This window comes from Scyliorhinus canicula, chromosome 13, assembly GCF_902713615.1.
Source record: "Scyliorhinus canicula chromosome 13, sScyCan1.1, whole genome shotgun sequence".
NCBI classification, from domain to species: domain Eukaryota; kingdom Metazoa; phylum Chordata; class Chondrichthyes; order Carcharhiniformes; family Scyliorhinidae; genus Scyliorhinus; species Scyliorhinus canicula.
The window spans coordinates 154904857-154923170 of record NC_052158.1 but is presented as its reverse complement, the minus strand read 5'-3'; the positions used below and the strand labels follow the sequence as shown (position 1 = coordinate 154923170).

Sequence of the window (18314 nt, the reverse complement as noted above, 5' to 3'; positions counted from 1 at the left end):
GACAATGAGAGAGAGAGATAGAGAAAGAGGGAGGGTGAGAGACAGAGACTGAGGGAGACAGAGGCTGGGGGAGAGAGTGACATAGACTGTGAGAAAGAGACTAGAAAGACAGAGAGAGTCAGAGACCAGGGAAGAGAGAGAAATGGGCAGAGAGGCAGACTGAGGGGGAGAGAGTGACAGAAACGGTGAGAATGTAAGGTAGAGAGAGACAAACAGACTGAGGGAGAGAGACACTGAGGGGAGAGAGACTGAGGGGAGAGAGACCGAGGGGGAGAGAGACTGAGGGGGAGAGAGATTGAGGGGGAGAGAGACTGAGAGGAGAGAGAGAGACTGAGGGAGAGAGAGACTGAGGGAGAGACCGAGACTGAGGGAGAGACAGACTGAGGGAGAGAGAGACCGAGGGGGAGAGAGACCGAGGGGGAGAGAGACCGAGGGGGAGAGAGACCGAAGGGGAGAGAGACTGAGGGAGAGAGAGACTGAGGTAGAGAGAGACTGAGGGAGGGAGAGACTGAGGGAGAGAGAGGCTGAGGGAGCGAGAGACTGAGGGAGCGAGAGACTGAGGGAGAGAGAGACTGAGGGAGAGACTGACTGAGGGAGAGACAGACTGAGGGAGAGACGGACTGAGGGAGAGACGGACTGAGGGAGAGACGGACTGAGGGAGGGAGAGAGACTGAGGGAGGGAGAGAGAGACTGAAGGAGAGAGAGACTGAAGAGAGAGAGATTGAGGGAGAGAGAGACTGAAGGAGAGAGAGACTGAAGAAGAGAGAGAGAGACTGAAGAAGAGAGAGAGAGACTGAAGAAGAGAGAGAGACTGAAGAAGAGAGAGAGACTGAAGAGAGAGACTGAGGGAGAGAGAGACTGAGGGAGAGAGAGATTGAGGGAGGGAGAGACTGAGGGAGAGACAGATTGGGGAGAGAGGCAGACAGAGAGCTGTGTGTGACTGATTTGTTTCCTGTGTTTAGCAGTATGTGAAACAAGTCGGCCTACTTTTTAGTCCGGAAGAGAAGGTCCCTTTAAACAGGCGGGGCTGCTGTGTGTGTTTGTGCTGTTTGGATGGGGATTGCTGCAAACTGGGAACGTGGGATTCTGTAATCTGGGAATGTTTCCGCGTCATGGGCTGTAACGATTGAGAAACAGAAAGATCCCTGTCTGCTGACCCGGGGATTTCTTGTCATCCCACCGCAACATTTGTCAATTTCCACCCGCCCGGGTTAACTCGGGTCAGTTTCAGCAACTTGGGAGGGAAACTGGTCAGTTTCCGCTCGCAGAGCAGTCAGGAAGAGAGTGAGAATGAGAAAGTTCGAGGCAGAGAGAGAGAGAGAGAGAGTGGAATTGACAGGCGGTGAGAAACACAGAAAGGGAGAGCGGCAGGAGTGACAGAGAGTCTGAGTGAGTGAGAGAGAGAGGGAGGGAGTGACAGAGAGTCTGAGTGAGAGAGAGAGAGAGAGGGAGTGACAGAGAGTCTGAGTGAGAGAGAGAGAGAGAGAGGGAGTGACAGAGAGTCTGAGTGAGAGAGAGAGGGAGGGAGTGAAGTGAAAGTGAGAAGGTGGGACAGAGAGAGAGAGGGAATGAGTGAAAGTGACACAAAGATAGGCAAGTGGAAGGTGGAAAGAGGGGGAGAGGGAGGGAGACTGGCGAGGAGATAGAGAGAGAGAGAGAGAGATAGGTAGACAAGCAGAGGTTGGAGAGACATAGAGAGTCAAAGAGGGAGAGCGGAGAGAGGAAGTGAGAGAGAGGTAACAGGCAGAAAGAGTAGAAAGACTGACAGATAGAAGGAGAGAGAAAGCCAGGGAGGGAGGGAGAGAGACATAGAAAGCAAGAAGAAAAGAGGGTAGAGACTGAGCAGCAGAAAGTAATAGAGACAAACAGGGATGTTGGATGGCAGTGGGAGGAGAGAGAGGAACATAGAGTTTGGGATATAGAGAGAGGAGATCAGGCTGTGAGGAGAAGGTGTGTGTGAAGGAACGAGGTAAGGGACTGTGGCAGGGAGAGAGTGGAGCCTGAGCTGGAGGAGCTGATGAACTGAGCGAGGACTGGATTCGGAGAGACAGCAATACCTGCACAGGAGCTGGGAGACAACGCCAGGTAGGAGCAGAATCTGTCTCACTGTCAGTAACACACCTTGTTACTGGGAGGTTGTGGTTGGTGGGGAGGGTAGATACTGGGTGTTTATTTGCATCTGTTTTTTAAACTTCATTTATGGGACACGGTGTCACTGGTTAGACCAGCATTTATTGCCCATCCCTAATTGACCAGGAAAAGGTGATGGTGAGCTGCCCTCATGAGCTGCTGCAGTCCCTGAGGTGTAGGTACACCCACAGTGCTGTTAGGGAGGGAGTTCCAGGATGTTGTCGCAGCAACAGTGAAGGAACGGCCGATTATATTTCCAAGTCAGGGTGGTAAGTGACTTGGAGAGGAACCTCCAGGTGGTGGGTGGTTCCCAGGTATCTGCTGCCCTTGTTCTAGTTGGTAAAAGTTGTGGGTTTGGAAGGTGCTGTCTAAGGAACCTTGGTGAGTTACACACGGCTGCTATTGTGTGTCGATGGTGGAGGGGGTGAATGTTTGTGGATGACGTGCCAATCAAGTGGGGCTGCTTTATCCTGGCTGGTGTTGAACTTCTTGAGTGTTGTTGGAGCTGCACTCATCCAGGCAAGTGGAGCGTAGTCCATTACACTCCTGACTTGTGTCTTTGGATGATGGACAGGATTTAGGGCGTCAGGAGGTGAGTTACTCTCTGCAGGATTCCGAGCCTATGACCTGCTCTTGTAGCCACAGTATTTATATGGGTAGCCCAGTTCAGATTGGGGTCAATGGTGACTTCCAGGATGTTGATAATATGTGTAAAAATATTAGTTTCAAATATGCTGTCAAGGGCTTTGGCCCTGATCCTTCTGGTTTAGCACAGTTGTCTAAACAGCTGGCTTGTAATGCAGAACAATGCCAGCAGCGCGGGTTCAATTCCCGTATCGGCCTCCCCGAACAGGCGCCGGAATGTGGCGACTCGGGGTTTTTCACATTAACTTCATCGAAGCCTACTTGAAATGAAAGTGAAAATCGCTTATTCTCACAAGTAGTCTTCCAATGAAGTTACTGTGAAAAGCCCCTAGTCGCCACATTCCGGCGCCTGTTCAGGGAGGCTGCTATGGGAATTGAACCGTGCTGCTGGCCTGCCTTGGTCTGCTTTAAAAGCCAGCGATTTAGCCCAGTGTGCTAAACCAGCCCCATAAATTTAGAGCACCCAATAAATTTTTTTCCAATTAAGGGGCAATTTAGCGTGGCCAGTCCACCTAACCTGCACATCTTTGGGTTGTGGGGGCAAAACCCACGCAGACACTGGGAGAATGAGCAAACTCCACAAGGACAGTGACCCAGAGCCAGGATTGAACCCGGGTCCTTAGCACCCTGAGGCAGCAGTGCTAACCACTGCGCCAATATGCTGCCCTGCATACTTGTGACAATAAGTGTATTAGTTTGTAGACTCACACTTGTTGGTGTGGTGAGTGTCCCGAAGTGGGACTGGAAGTGAGCAGGGACTTGCACTTGGATTTGCCACATGCAGTCACACGGTTGCCAGCTAATTATTTATGCATAGTCAACCTACAGCTGCCCCTTGCCATCGAGCTACACCCCCCCCCCCAACCCCCCCCCCCCCCCCCCGCACCCTAGACCTGCCCTGTCACTCTCAACCTACCATTCATCGTTCTTGACCCTTTATTATATTTGACCAATCCTCAATCATTCTTAATCTCCTCTCAATTACTTGAGCTGCTTTTGGCATTTATTCCCACTATCCAGTGCCCACCAAATTCCCAACTTTCATCCTGGAATAGGCAAGCTGGCATTTTGAGAAGTCAGAACAGATTAGGCCTTAAATCGCCCTAAATCACTCGTGAGCATGGGGTCTTCCTGTGGGGTTGCACAGTGATAGTGCCACCCTGGGGCAGCAGTTTCTTCTTCATGAATTACACAGTAGTCATCCGGGGAAATCTAAAACAAAGATACTGGCCAGGAATTATATATGGTGGCCGGGGATTGACAAGGAGGTCAAAAGTTTGGTCAATCGGTGTGACCACTGTCAGTCTCAACTCATCTATAGAATCATTACGGTGTAGAAGCAGGCCATTTGGCCCATCGAGTCCACACCGATCTTCTGAAAGAGCACCTGACACTCCTCCACTATATCCCTGTAACCCCACTGGACCTTTGGATACTATAGGGTAATTTAGCATGGCCAATCCACTTAAATAGAACACCTTTGGACTGTGGGAGGAATCCAGAGCACCCGGAGGAAACCCACGCAGACAGAGGGAGAAAGTACAAACTCCACACAGACAGACACCCGAGGCCGAAATTGAACCCAGAGGCAGCAGTGCTAACCACTGTGTCACTGTGCCGCCCCATCCTTCCACCTCTAGCACGTTTGCAGGAGCAGGATTGGCCAGGAGACTCCATGTAGACTTTGCGTGTCCCTTTTTGGGAATGCTGTTTTTGGTCATAGTAGACGGCCTCTGAAAGTGACCAGATATGCAGCCAATGCATTCGCCCACCGCTGCAGCCACAGTGGACAATCTTTCACGGCCTCCGAGGCGATTGTCTCAGAGAACAGCTCTGCCTTCACAGCCGCAGATATTGAACTCTTCGTGAAATGCAATGGGATACGACAGATAGGGACAGCCCCCTCCCACCCTGCATCAAATAGACCGGCTGAAAGAGCTGAACAAACTTTCGAAGCATCGATGAAGAAACAAGCTGATTGGCCACTACTGCTTGGCTTGGCAGATGTCTTGCACTCGCACAATACAAACCCCCATACCAGGACTGGGATGACCCTGCCTGAGTTGTTAATGCGCCAGGGTCTCGGGACAGACTCGAGATTTCTCAAGGGGTTTCATCAAGAGCACTGATGTGGCAGGCAGCACAACCCCTGTGGTGCGCTCTACAGATCTGCCTGCTGCTGCTGAAGACTCGGGTGCTCCTAATCTGTAAGAGCCAAGTTGAGATGTTTGGCCAGAGTGAGTGATTTCTTTTGGGAACTTTGTTTTAAGCTCCTTTACTGTAAATGCCTATAACTGGAAATCAGAGTTTTTCTGTTTTATTCCTCCTCAAGGGAACTTAAGGGAGAATATGGTTGCGTGGCCCCTTTAAGGTGATACTTTGGGCCACATGATAGGCCGAGAGCCTATGGGGACACACAGCATGAATTGAGGCACAATCCTGGCCGTTGGGGCTGGTTTAGCACAGTTGGCTAAACTGCTGGCTTGTAATGCAGAACAAGCAATGCGGGTTCAATTCCCATACCGGCCTCCCCGAACAGGCGCCGGAATGTGGCAACTAGGGGCTTTTCACAGTAACTTCACTGAAGCCTACTCGTGACAATAAACTATTATTATTATTATTATTTTGGGGTTGGGTTTGGTTAGCCCGGGAGTCATGGGAACAAGACCTGTGTGTATTAGTTCACCTTAGTTCATTAAAGCTCGATAGTGTTTCAATACTGCCTGATCGATCGCCTCGCAGTGTAACACTCACATTTTGCCTCCTGCACAAGTCCACTTTATTTCCCGTTCCCAGGGGATTCACTAGATTCTCCCCTCAGTTTTTAACAGTCTGATGCAGAGTTCCCAATCATCCCGGTTTTCTCCGAAGTCTCCAGGAATTGGGGATTCATTCGCAGGTCACCGCTGTGAGCAAAAAAACTGAGCGGGGAATTGAAAATAAAACGGTTTCTCCTGGAATTGTCTTCAGACATTTTTATTCATTCGCTCCCAAAAATGCTGAGAGGTAGCAGAGGGAAAAGCTACTCGACTGACAGTCAAGAAGCATCCAATCAGATAGCAGGGTTTGTTTGTTTTCTATTTGCTGGGAAAATAGGGAAAATAATGACGGAATTGTTGGGCAGGAGGTCAGCGATGATTCCTCTGTGAATCCCATGAGCCCTCTGAATATGCCGGAGCTGGTTTTCATTTTGATCACATTTCCTTGTGCCAGATTCAGTGTTGCAATAGCAGGACTGTATTTATACAACTCCCTTCGTACCGCAAAATGCCCCAAGATGCTTCTCAAGAATGATGAAACAAAGTATGACAGTGAGCCCATATAAGGAGACAATGGCGCAACGATAGCAATATGGTTAGCACTGTGGCTTCATAGCGCCAGGGTCCCAGGTTCAATCCCCGGCTTGGGTCACTGTCTGTGCGGAGTCTGCACGTTCTCTCCGCGTCTGTGTGGGTTTCCTCCGGGTGCTCCGGTTTCCTCCCACAAGTCCCAAAAGACGTGCTGGTTAGGTGAATTGGACATTCTGAATTCTCCCTCTGTGTACCCGAACAGGCGCCGGAATGTGGCGACTAGGGGCTTTTCACAGTAACTTCATTGCAGTGTTAATGTCAGCCTACTTGTGATAATAAAGATTATTATTATTATGGGACAGATGACCAAAGGTTTGGTCGAAGGGGATGGTTTTAAGGAGCAGTTTAAGGGCGGAAAGTGAAGTAAAGAGGCCAAAGCTGAAGGAGCCACAGATACCCTGGAGAGTTATGAGGTTGGAGGATGTTACAGAGATCAGGAAGGGCAAGGCCATGGAGACAAGAATGAGAATTTTAAAATCCGCTTGTAGTTTATCTGGGAACCAGTGTAGGTCAGCAATATAGACTCTATAGAAACCTTACGCTGCAGCGACCCTCTGAAAGCGTGCCCTACCCAGGCCTACTCCCCCCCCGCCCTATCTCCATAACCCCATCTAACCTGCACATCTTTGGATATTGAGGGGAAATTGATCACGGCCAATCCACCGAACCTGCACATTTTTGGACTGTGGGAGGAAACCGGAGCACCCGGAGGAAACCCACGCACACACGGGGAGAAAGTGCAAACTCCGCACAGACAGTCACCCGAAGCCAGAATTTATCCCGGACCGTGGCCGCTGTGAGGCTGCAGTGCTAACCACTGTGCCACTGGGTCATGGATAACCTATTTATGGAGGATATAAAGTGAGAAGTCACCCAGCAGTGTATCAGATAGTCTCGCGTTAACAAATCGTGGATAGGGTTTCAGCACCAATTGAGCCAATGGAGGTAGAGATAGTTGGGTTCTTCATGGTGACTCAGTTGTATCATTGGAAGCTCATCTGAGGGTCAGCTATGACACCCAGGTTGTGAACAGACTGTGATCAGAGAGAACAGTGCACTCAGTGGTGAGGTAATGGAGTTGTTCTTTTTATTTTTTGTTCGTGGAACGCGAGTGTCCCTGGCAATGCCAGCATTTGTTGCCCATTCCTAATTGTCCTTGAGAAGCCACATTCTTGAACTGCCACAGTCCATGTGGGACAGATTCAGCCTCCCCCCTGTTGGGGAGGGAGCTCCAGGATTTAGACTCGACGAAAGTGAAAGAACGCTGATTATAGCTTCGAGCCAGGGTGGTGTGGAACTGGAGGGGAACTTCCAGGTGGTGGTGTTCCCATGCATCTGCTGCCCTTGGCCTTCTCAGTGGCAGAGACCATGGGTCCAGGGATTTGGAAGGTAATGTTGAAGATTCCTCGGTGAGTTGATACAGTGCATCTTGTAAGTGGTACACAAGGTGTGACTGGTGATGAAGAGAGTGTATGTTTAAGGTGGTGAATGTAGCGATCAAGCGGAAACTGAACGCAACTGTTTTGGCCTTCCCAATACTTAATTAGGGGATATTTCTCCTCATCCAGTACTGCATGTTGGATAAACAGCCACACAATTTAGCACAACAGACGTTTGAGAGAGTTGGTGTTAAGGCAGAACTGAACGTCATCAGCGTGCATGTGCAGACTGATCTGTGTTTGGATAATGATGCCTCAAGGCAGCGTGTGGATGGGAAACTGATCATTCAACCCAGGTGGGTTGGTTTGTTTTGCTGTTTAAACCTCACTCAAGTCTGCTCTCATTCCATCTCCTGATACCTCATCTCAGCCTTCCAACCTATCTTTCCATTCCCTTCTCTCAGATACTTGTCTCGTTTCCTTTTGAAAGTATCCAAGCTATTAGGCTCATCCTGTGGTAATGAGTTCCACATTCAGAGGAGAATCTTTCAGATTCTAGGCCAGTTGCAGCATGTCCACAAACATCCAACTCAGCCAATAACATATTTAATTATGAATGACAGGCCGGGCCGTTTGCTACATCAGTCGAAGACCTTTGAGGGAGGAGAGAGAGGGAAAAGTTCCATCCCGGGAGGAGAGAGAGGGAAAGGTTCCATCCCGGCAGGAGAGAGAGGGAAAGGTTCTATCCCGGGAGGAGCGAGAGTGAAAGGTTCCATTCCCTGTACTGAATCTCATTATCCATTAAGTTTGTTTCTAGTCCATCGCTCTTCTTTTTGCCTTCCAATTCTCCGTAAACTTTCACCTAAACCTCTGTTGCCATATCCTAAATCACACTGGATCCTGTTGACCCATCACCCCTGAGCTCACTGACCAGCTTTGGTTCCTGCTCTGACAAAACCCTCAAATCCCTCTATGGCCTCCCTCTTCCCTCTCTCTGTAAACTCCTCCAGCCGGACAAGATATCCCACCCAGATTTCTGAGCTCCGCTTGTTCTAGCTTTTTGCATATCCTTGCTCAACTTTCCTTACTCCACCAATGCGTTCAGCGGCCAGGGTTCCAAGCTCTCTAACTCCTTTCCTGCACCTTTCCAATTCTCTGCCTCTCTCATCCTTCAGGACGCACCTTAAAATCTACATCTTCATCCAAGGTCACCTGTTCGTGATGTCATCTCCTTTGGTTCAGGATCAGGTTTTGATTGGTAATGTCTTGAGATGTTTTATGACATAAGGAGCGGGATTCTCCAACCCCCCCCCCCGGGCCGGGTCGGAGAATCGCCGAGGGGCGGCGTGAATCCCGCCCCGCCACTGGCTGCTGGACTCTCTGGCACCAGGTTTTTCGCGGGGGCAGGAATTGCGCCGTTTGGGGGGCTTTGGCAGTGCCCCCCCCCCGCCGTTTCTCCGGTCCCCGATGGGCTAAGTGGCCGCCCGTTTTTGGCCAGTCCCGCTGGCGTAAATTACACAATGTCCTTACTGGCGGGACCTGACTCTGCGGGTGGCCTACGGAGTCCTGGGGGGGGGGATCCAGCCCAGGGGGGGCCCCCACGGCCCGCGATCGAGGCCCACCGATCAGTGGGCGGGCCTGTGCCTTGGGGACACTCTTTCCCTCCGCGCCGGCCGCTGTGAAGCTCCGCCATTACTGGCGCGGAGAAGAAACTCCCTGCGTATGTGCTGGGATCATGCCAGCGGTTATGCACATGCGCCAGAACACGCTGGCACTCCCGCGCATGCGCCAACCCGCGCCGGACGGTGGAGGCCCTTCGGCGCCGGTTGGCATGGCGCCAACCCCTACAGCGCCGGCCTAGCCCCCGAAGGTGCAGAGGATTCCGCACCTTCCAGGCGGCCCGACGCCGGAGTGGTTCACGCCAATCCTTCGCGCTGGTATGGCCCACCCCGCTGGTTTGCGGAGAGTCCCGCCCAAGGTGTTTTATGAATGCCAATTGCTGCAGCCAAGTTATTAACGGTAGGTGGTGGCGTAGTGGTATTGTCACTGGACTGATGATCCTGTGATCCAGGGTGAGACTCTAGGGACTTGGGTTCGAATCCCACCACGCCAGATGGGGAAACTGAATCCAACAAATATCTCAAACCAAAAGTCTAATAATGGCCATAAAACCATTGCTGGCTGTCATAAAAACCCAGCTTGTTCATTAATGTTCTTCAGAGAAGGAAATCTGCCATCCTTAGCCGGTCTGGCCCACATGTGATTGCAGATCCACGGCAATGTGGTTGACTCTAATGATCTAGCAAACCACTCTGTTGTATCAAACCGCTACAAAGTAAATAAAAAGGAGGGGAACTGGATGGACAACCCGGCATCGACCCAGACACCGGACACGACAACGACAAAACCTGTCCTGTCGACCCTTGATTTGCCCATAATTGGCCCCATAATTGGAGACTCTAAATTATTTTTTAAATCATCAGCAAAGTGATGGAACAGGTCATAAACAGTGCCATCAAGCGGCACTTATTCAACAATAACCTGCTCACGGATGCTCAGTTTGGGTTCCATCAGGTTCACTCAGCTCCTGGCCTCATTACAGAAATCTTTGGATCCTCACTGTCTTCAGGTGATGTCCCAGAAGGCTGGAGAATAGCCAATGTTGTTCCTTTGTTTAAGAAGGGTAGGGAGGATAATCCAGGGAACTACAGGCCTGTGAGCCTTACGTCAGTGGTAGGGAAATTACTGGAGAGAATTCTTCGAGACAGGATCTACTCCCATTTGGAAGCAAGGACTCATATTAGCGAGAGGCAGCAAGGATTTGTGAAGGGGCGGTCGTGTCTCACTAACTTGATATAGTTTTTCGAGGAGGTCACAAAGATGATTGATGCAGGTGGGGCAGTGGATGATTGTCTGTATGGACTTCAGTAAGGCCTTTGAGAAGGTCCCTCATGGCAGACTGGTACAAAAGATGAAGTCACATGGGATCGGGGGATGGCAAGGTGGATACAGAACTGGCTAGGTCATAGAAGGCAGAGAGCAGCAATGGAAGGGTGCTTTTCTAATTGGAGGGTTGTGACTAGTGGTGTTCCGCAGGGATCAGTGCTGGGACCTTTGCTGTTCGTAGTATATATAAATGATTTGGAGGAAAATGGAACTGGTCTGATTAGTAAGTTTGCGGACAACACAAAGGTTGGTGGAATTGCGGATAGCGATGAGGACTGTCAGAGGATACAGCAGGATTTAGATTGTTTGGCGACTTGGGGCAGTGATATGGCAGATGGAGTTTAATCTGGACAAATGTGAAGGTCTAATACAGGTAGGGAATATACAGTGAATAGTAGAACCCTCAAGACTATTGACAGTCAGAGAGATCTTGGTGTACAGGTCCACAGGTCGCTCAAAGGGGCAACACAGGTGGAGAAGGTAGTCAAGAAGGCATACGGCATGCTTGCCTTCATTGGCCGGGGCATTGAGTATAAGAATTGGCAAGTCATGTTGCAGCTGTATAGAGCCGTAGTTAGGCCACACTTGGAGTATAGTGTTCAATTCTGGTCGCCACACTACCAGAAGGATGTGGAGGCTTTAGAGAGGGTGCAGAAGAGATTTACCAGGATGTTGCCTGGTACGGAGGCATTAGATATGAGGAGAGGTTGAATAAACTTGGTTTGTTCTCACTGGAACGAAGGAGGTTGAGGAGCGACCTGATCTACAACATTATGAGGGGCATAGACAGAGTGGATAGTCAGAGACTTTTTCCCAGAGTAGAGGGGTCAATTACTGGGGGGCATAGGTTTAAGGTGCAAGGGGCAAGGTTTCAAAGAGATGTACGAGGTAAGTTTTTTACATAGAGGGTAGTGGGTCCTGGAACTCACTGCCGGAGGAGGTGGTGGAAACAGGGACAATAGTGACGTTTAAGGGGCATCTTGACAAATACATGAATAGGATGGGAATAGAGGGATACAGACCCCGGAAGTGTAGACGATTTTAGTTCAGTCGGGCAGCATGGTCGACACAGGCTTGGAGGGCCGAAGGGCCTGTTCCTGTGCTGTACTTTTCTTTGTTCTTTGTACAGCCTTGGTTCAAATATGGACAAAAGACCTGGACTCCAGAGGTGAGATGAGAGTGACTGCCCTTGACATCAAGGCAGCATTTGACTGCATCTGGCATCAAGGAGCCCTAGCTAAACTGGAGTCAATTGGAATCAGCGGGAAAACTCTCTGCTTATTGGTGTCATACCTGGCACAAAGGAAAATGGTTGAGGTGGTTGGAGGTGATGATCTAACCATCATTCCCTTGACATTCAATGACATTACCATTACTGAATCCACCACTCTCAACATCCTGGGGATTACCATTGATCAGAAACTGGACTGGACTACCCATATTAATACTGTGGCTACCAGAGCAGGTCAGAGGCTAGAACTCCTGTGGTGAGTAACTCACCTCCTGCTTCCCCAAAGCCTGTCCACTACCTGCAAGGCGTAAGTCATGAATGTAATGGAATACTCTCCACTTACCTGGATGAGCGCAGCTCCAACAACACTTGAGAAGCTCAACTCTATCCAGGACAAAGTAGCCCCGCTTTATTGGCAGCCCTTCCAAAAACATTCAAACCTCCGCCAGTGATGCACAGTGGCAGCCGTGTGTACAAGATGCACTGCAGTAACTCACCCAGGCCCATTCGGCGGCACCTCCCAAACCCACGACCATCTAGAAGGACAAGAGTAGCAGATACCCACCACCTGGAGGTTCCCCTCCAAGCCACTCACCATCCTGACCTGTGACACTCACATCGTGTAAAAAATGAATTTGTAAAGAATCCCAGTTCTGCCAGTGTCTGGTATATCTTGGACCATTGAGAGCAGCAGAGAGAAAGTGAAGATGCGGGTGATAATATTGCGCTATCGGAGGTGAATGTGAATCTGTTTTATCTGATCCCACATCCCTCCTGTTTAAACCTTTGTTACATTTGATTTGTTTCCAATTTCTTTCACTGCTGACTGATGAATCATGATTTCTTTCACATGGAGAATTAAGACCAGTGAGTCAGAGATGGCAATTTAATAGAACAAAGAAAAGTAATCTTCCTCTTCATCAAATATTTGGTGTCCTTTCTCATCGTTTAATGATGTCACCCCAAACTGTTCTATCAGATTAATATTGTGTCAGTGTTTCTGCTGGAGAACTGCAAACTCCAAATGATTTAAATTCAGTCTTTTCAATGTCCTCCCTCTGTTGTGAAAGTGTTTGATGCTGTTCCTTGGAGGCTGAGGAGAGAGATCCGTGAGCTTGGGGTGTTGACTGAGACTGGGGAGGAAGAGATCGCCAATGTGGCATGTGGGATGGCTGAGGGTTGCTGGTGGAGAAATAGCGGTGGGGCGATAGAGGTCTTCAGGAGCTGGGACTGGGAGCGAGTTCTTGGGTTGGTCTGGGGCATCTGGGGCTGGTATCTGAAATCTGTGACGTCTGGTTACTGGCCTTTCTGAGAAAGACAGCTGTGTGTCGTTATTTACTCATCAGAATCCTTCATAATCTATGTTTGGATCAAAAAAGAACTCGGGAGTGAATTGTCAGCAAAGGTTTTCTCCTTGCAAGACGCTATTGAGTGACTCTGGACGAAGCTGGTGACTATCGGAGTGATTGAGGACTTTTCATGGTTCCTGATTGACGAGCTGCCTTGCGTCGGAAGTTCTGGTGATAATTGATTGCCTGCACAACTGAGTGGTCATTGGAGATTTTATTGGACCCTCTGACATCTCAGTCAGCCAAACATCCTGTTGTGAAAATAAGATTTTATTTTTCTTTGAGACTGGAGATGGAAGTGACAGAATTCTTGCCAGGGACAGACCCTGGCCGGTGTGATCAAACAGAGGAAATTTACCTATGGCATTGCTCAGTTCAGTTCTTCATTCACCCAAAGAGAAGAATTCTGCAGTTTGACCTTTGACTCTTGTTACCATTGGCTCAGTGGGCAGCAACCCCACAGGGTGGCGCGGTGGTTAGCACTGCTGCCCTACAGCGCCAGGAACTCGGGTTCAATTTCAGCCTTGGGTGACTGTCTGTGTTGAGTTTGCACGTTCTCCCCGTGTCTGCATGGGTTTCCTCCCACGGTCCAAAGATGTACAGGTTAGGTGGATTGTCCATGCTAAATTGTCCCTGTGTGTTTAAAAGGTCAGGTGGGGTTTATTGGGTTCAGAGGATAGGGTACATAGATGCATAGATACATAGGAGCAGGAGGAGATCTTTTGGCCCTTCGAGCCTGCTCTGCCATTCATCACGATCATGGCTGATCATCCAACTCAATAGCCTAATCCTGCTTTCCCCCCATAGCCTTTGATCCCATTCTCCCCAAGTGCTATATGCAGCCGCCTCTTGAATACATTCAATGTTTCAGCATCAACGACTTCCTGTGGTAATGAATTCCACAGGCTCACCACTCTTTGTGTGAAAAAATGTCTCCTTATCTCTGTCCAAAATGGTTTATCCTGAATCCTCAGACTGTGACCCCTGGTTCTGAACATACCCACCATTGGGAACATCTTCCCTGCATCTACCCTGTCTGTAATGATATGTAGACTGACATGAAACTGAAGGGTTAATCAGAACACCTGGCTATGGCATGACCACTATAAGCACTACACAACTCATTATCAAACCAGACACACACTGGACCCTCCCTCTCACTCCTGGCAGGGACGGTAAGATTAGCACCAGAATAGTTTAGATCTCAGGCTGGATCACCACATGTGGCCTGGATCCCAGTTGTACAGTTAGTCAGTATCACTGAGTTACTAGAATTAGATCAACAGAGTGTCAAACTCATTTATCTAGTTGTTGTTACTGAATAAATCCTTTCAACTTACTTCAAGGACTGGAGTGTCTTTCAACGTCGTCTATGGTCAGTAGCAATTTATGTTAATCAATCAGCACAACATAACACTGCCTAGTCCTGTTAGAATTTTCTATGTCTCGATGAGACCCCCCCCTCATTCTTCTGAACTCCAGCAAGAACAATCATAACCGAGTCAATCTCTCCTCATATGACAGTCCCGCCATCCCTGGAATCAGTCTATCTAACCCTGTGCTGTACCTGTCCTGGGAGTGTTTGATGGGGACAGGGTAGAGGGAGCTTTCCTCTGTATCTAACACCGTGCTGTACCTGTCCTGGGAGTGTTTGATGGGGACAGTGTAGAGGGAGCTTTACTCTGTATCTAACTCCCTGCTGTACCTGTCCTGGGAGTGTTTGATGGGGACAGGGTAGAGGGAGCTTTCCTCTGTATCTAACCCTGTGCTGTACCTGTCCTGGGAGTGTTTGATGGGGACAGGGTAGAGGGAGCTTTCCTCTGTATCTAACACCGTGCTGTACCTGTCCTGGGAGTGTTTGATGGGGACAGTGTAGAGGGAGCTTTACTCTGTATCTAACTCCCTGCTGTACCTGTCCTGGGAGTGTTTGATGGGTACAATGTAGAGGGAGCTTTAGTCTGTATCTAACCCCGTGCTGTACCTGTCCTGGGAGTGTTTGATGGGGACAGTGTATAGGGAGCTTTACTCTGTATCTAACTCCATGCTGTACCTGTCCTGGGAGTGTTTGATGGGGACAGCGTAAAGGGAGCTTTACTCTGTATCTAACCCCGTGCTGTACCTGTCCTGGGAGTGATTGATGGGGACGGTGTAGAGGGAGCTTTACTCTGTATCTAACCCCGTGCTGTACCTGTCCTGGGAGTGTTTGATGGGTACAATGTATAGGGAGCTTTACTCTGTATCTAACCCCGTGCTGTACCTGTCCTGGGAGTGTTTGAATGGACAGCGTAAAGGGAGCTTTACTCTGTATCTAACCCCATGCTGTACCTGTCCTGGGAGTGTATGATGGGGACAGTGTAGAGGGAGCTTTACTCTGTATCTAACCCCGTGCTGTACCTGTCCTGGGAGTGTTTGATGGGGACAGCGTAAAGGGAGCTTTACTCTGTATCTAACCCCGTGCTGTACCTGTCCTGGGAGTGATTGATGGGGACAGTGTAGAGGGAGCTTTACTCTGTATCTAACCCCGTGCTGTACCTGTCCTGGGAGTGTTTGATGGGGACAGTGTAGAGGGAGCTTTAGTCTGTATCTAACCCCGTGCTGTACCTGTCCTGGGAGTGTTTGATGGGGACAGTGCAGAGGGACCTTTACTCTGTATCTAACTCCGTGCTGTACCTGTCCTGGGAGTGTTTGATGGGGACAGTGTAGAGGAAGCTTTACTCTGTATCTAACCCCGTGATGTACCTGTCCTGGGAGTGTTTGATGGGGACGGTGTAGAGGAAGCTTTACTCTGTATCTAACCCCGTGCTGTACCTGTCCTGGGAGTGATTGATGGGGACGGTGTAGAGGGAGCTTTACTCTGTATCTAACCCCGTGCTGTACTTGTCCTGGGAGTGTTTGATGGGTACAATGTATAGGGAGCTTTACTCTGTATCTAACCCCGTGCTGTACCTGTCCTGGGAGTGTTTGATGGGGACAGCGTAAAGGGAGCTTTACTCTGTATCTAACCCCGTGCTGTACCTGTCCTGGGAGTGTTTGATGGGGACAGTGTAGAGGGAGCTTTACTCTGTATCTAACCCCGTGCTGTACCTGTCCTGGGAGTGTTTGATGGGGACAGCGTAAAGGGGGCTTTACTCTGTATCTAACCCCGTGCTGTACCTGTCCTGGGAGTGATTGATGGGGACAGTGTAGAGGGAGCTTTACTCTGTATCTAACCCCGTGCTGTACCTGTCCTGGGAGTGTTTGATGGGGACAGTGTAGAGGGAGCTTTAGTCTGTATCTAACCCCGTGCTGTACCTGTCCTGGGAGTGTTTGATGGGGACAGTGCAGAGGGACCTTTACTCTGTATCTAACTCCGTGCTGTACCTGTCCTGGGAGTGTTTGATGGGGACAGTGTAGAGGAAGCTTTACTCTGTATCTAACCCCGTGATGTACCTGTCCTGGGAGTGTTTGATGGGGACGGTGTAGAGGAAGCTTTACTCTGTATCTAACCCCGTGCTGTACCTGTCCTGGGAGTGATTGATGGGGACAGTGTAGAGGGAGCTTTACTCTGTATCTAACTCCGTGCTGTACCTGTCCTGGGAGTGATTGATCAGATTTTATGAGGAAATGTTTCTCCAATCTGACCTGGGAGTATTTAATGGAAATCCTGACCTATTATTCCATCTCTGGTCTTTCATTTTTACTGGGACAGAATCCTGGAATTCCTTCTATGTAACAGCACCACAGATTTACCCCCACCACATAAATGGAAAAGACTAGCCACCATCGTTTGATGCATTTAGGGATGAGCAATATGTGCTGGCATTGCTAATGGTGCGCACATCCCAAAAATGCAGTAAAAAAAATCTAACCTGTGCTGTGTATGTCGATATGGGCAGCACGGTAGCACAGTGGTTAGCACTTTTGATTCAGAGCGCCAGAGTCCCGGGTTCGATTCCGGCCTTGGGTCACTGTCTTTGTGGAGTCTGCAGGTTCTCCCTTCGTCTGCGTGGGTTTCCTCCGGGCGCTCCGGTTTCCTCCCACAAGTCCCGAAACACGTGTTGTTAGGTAATTTGGACATTCTGAATTCTCCCTCTGTGTACCCGAACAGGCGCCGGAATGTGCCGACTAGGGGCTTTTCACAGTAACTTCATTGCTGTGTTAATGCAAGCCTACTTGGACACTAATAAATATTATTATTATTATGATGGATGTTTAGAGTGAGGAATAATCTGTGTCTGTCCTGGGAATATTTGATGGGACTGAGCAGTGGGTACTTGATTCTATAATTGACCTGTGAGAGCTTGATGCTGCTAACTAGGGCCTGAAATGGAAAATGTTCTATTCCTTGGCCATCACATCACCAACCTTGACCAACCTCCATCACATTGATGAGGAGAAAAGCTTGGAAATGAAACTGATTACCCCGAGTGGGAGAGAAGAGATTGGGCAGGATCTACCGGTCACATTACACACGAGAATTAGCGCGGGCAACACGACCGGTAGATGCCGGGATATCCCAGTTCTGGGATCTACCCTGCTTGCCAGGCCTAGCAAGATACAACGGCCATTGTGGGCGGGATCACTTTCTGACAGATTTGCATATTAGAGCGAGACAACTGGTCATGAAAGAAACTGGTATCAGAATATTGTTTGCAGACCTTTCATCTCCAGATTTTCTAATCTAGATAATGGGCGGAATTCTCTGACCCCCCGCCGTGTTGGAGAATCACCACGGCGCTGTGCGAATCGGGCCACGCCGCCCCGATGCCTGGACGCAATTCTCCGCAGAGCATAGAGTCGGTGCCACTGGGGATGGCGTGGTTGGCGCGGTGCCGGTCGGGGTATGCGGCGACTCTCCAGCTTGGCTGGCACGGGCCGGTGTGCCGATTCTCTGGCCCGAATGGGCTGCCGTCAACAAAAAGCGGAGTCCCGCCGGCGCCGTCCTAACATCCTCTGAGCCGGCGGGACCTCAGCCTTGTAGGGTCCGGGGGGGGGCGGCCTGTGGGGGGGGAGGGGGGTTCTGATCCCAGGTGGGGCCTCCGTAGTGGCCTGGCCCGCGATCGGGGCCCACTGATCGGCGGGCCGGCCTCTCTGTCTGGGGGCCTCCTTTCCTCCGCCCCAGCTCCTGTAGCCCTGCCCCAGGGGCCGGTGTGGGGAAGAAGGCCACTGCGCATGCGCGGACCCCGCAGCGCCGGGTTCTCGCCGGGATCGTCAGCTGGAGCGACGTGGGCCGCTCCAGCGCCGTGCTATCCCACTGTAGTCCGGAGATCGGGTCTCATAACGGACGCCGACGCTGGAGTTAAAA

The 18314-nt window shown here is 50.1% G+C and overlaps 1 protein-coding gene across 1 annotated transcript in view; it reads left to right on the top strand.

The window, feature by feature from the left end:
• Window positions 1-1713: 1713 nt before the first annotated feature.
• Window positions 1714-18314, top strand: part of LOC119976310 (interleukin-1 receptor accessory protein-like) — a 54334-nt gene continuing 37733 nt past the window's right edge. Inside the window, exon 1 of the mRNA XM_038816750.1 lies at window positions 1714-2085. The gene's annotated coding sequence lies outside the window, so the exon portion shown is untranslated. The remainder of the gene's footprint in view (window positions 2086-18314) is intronic.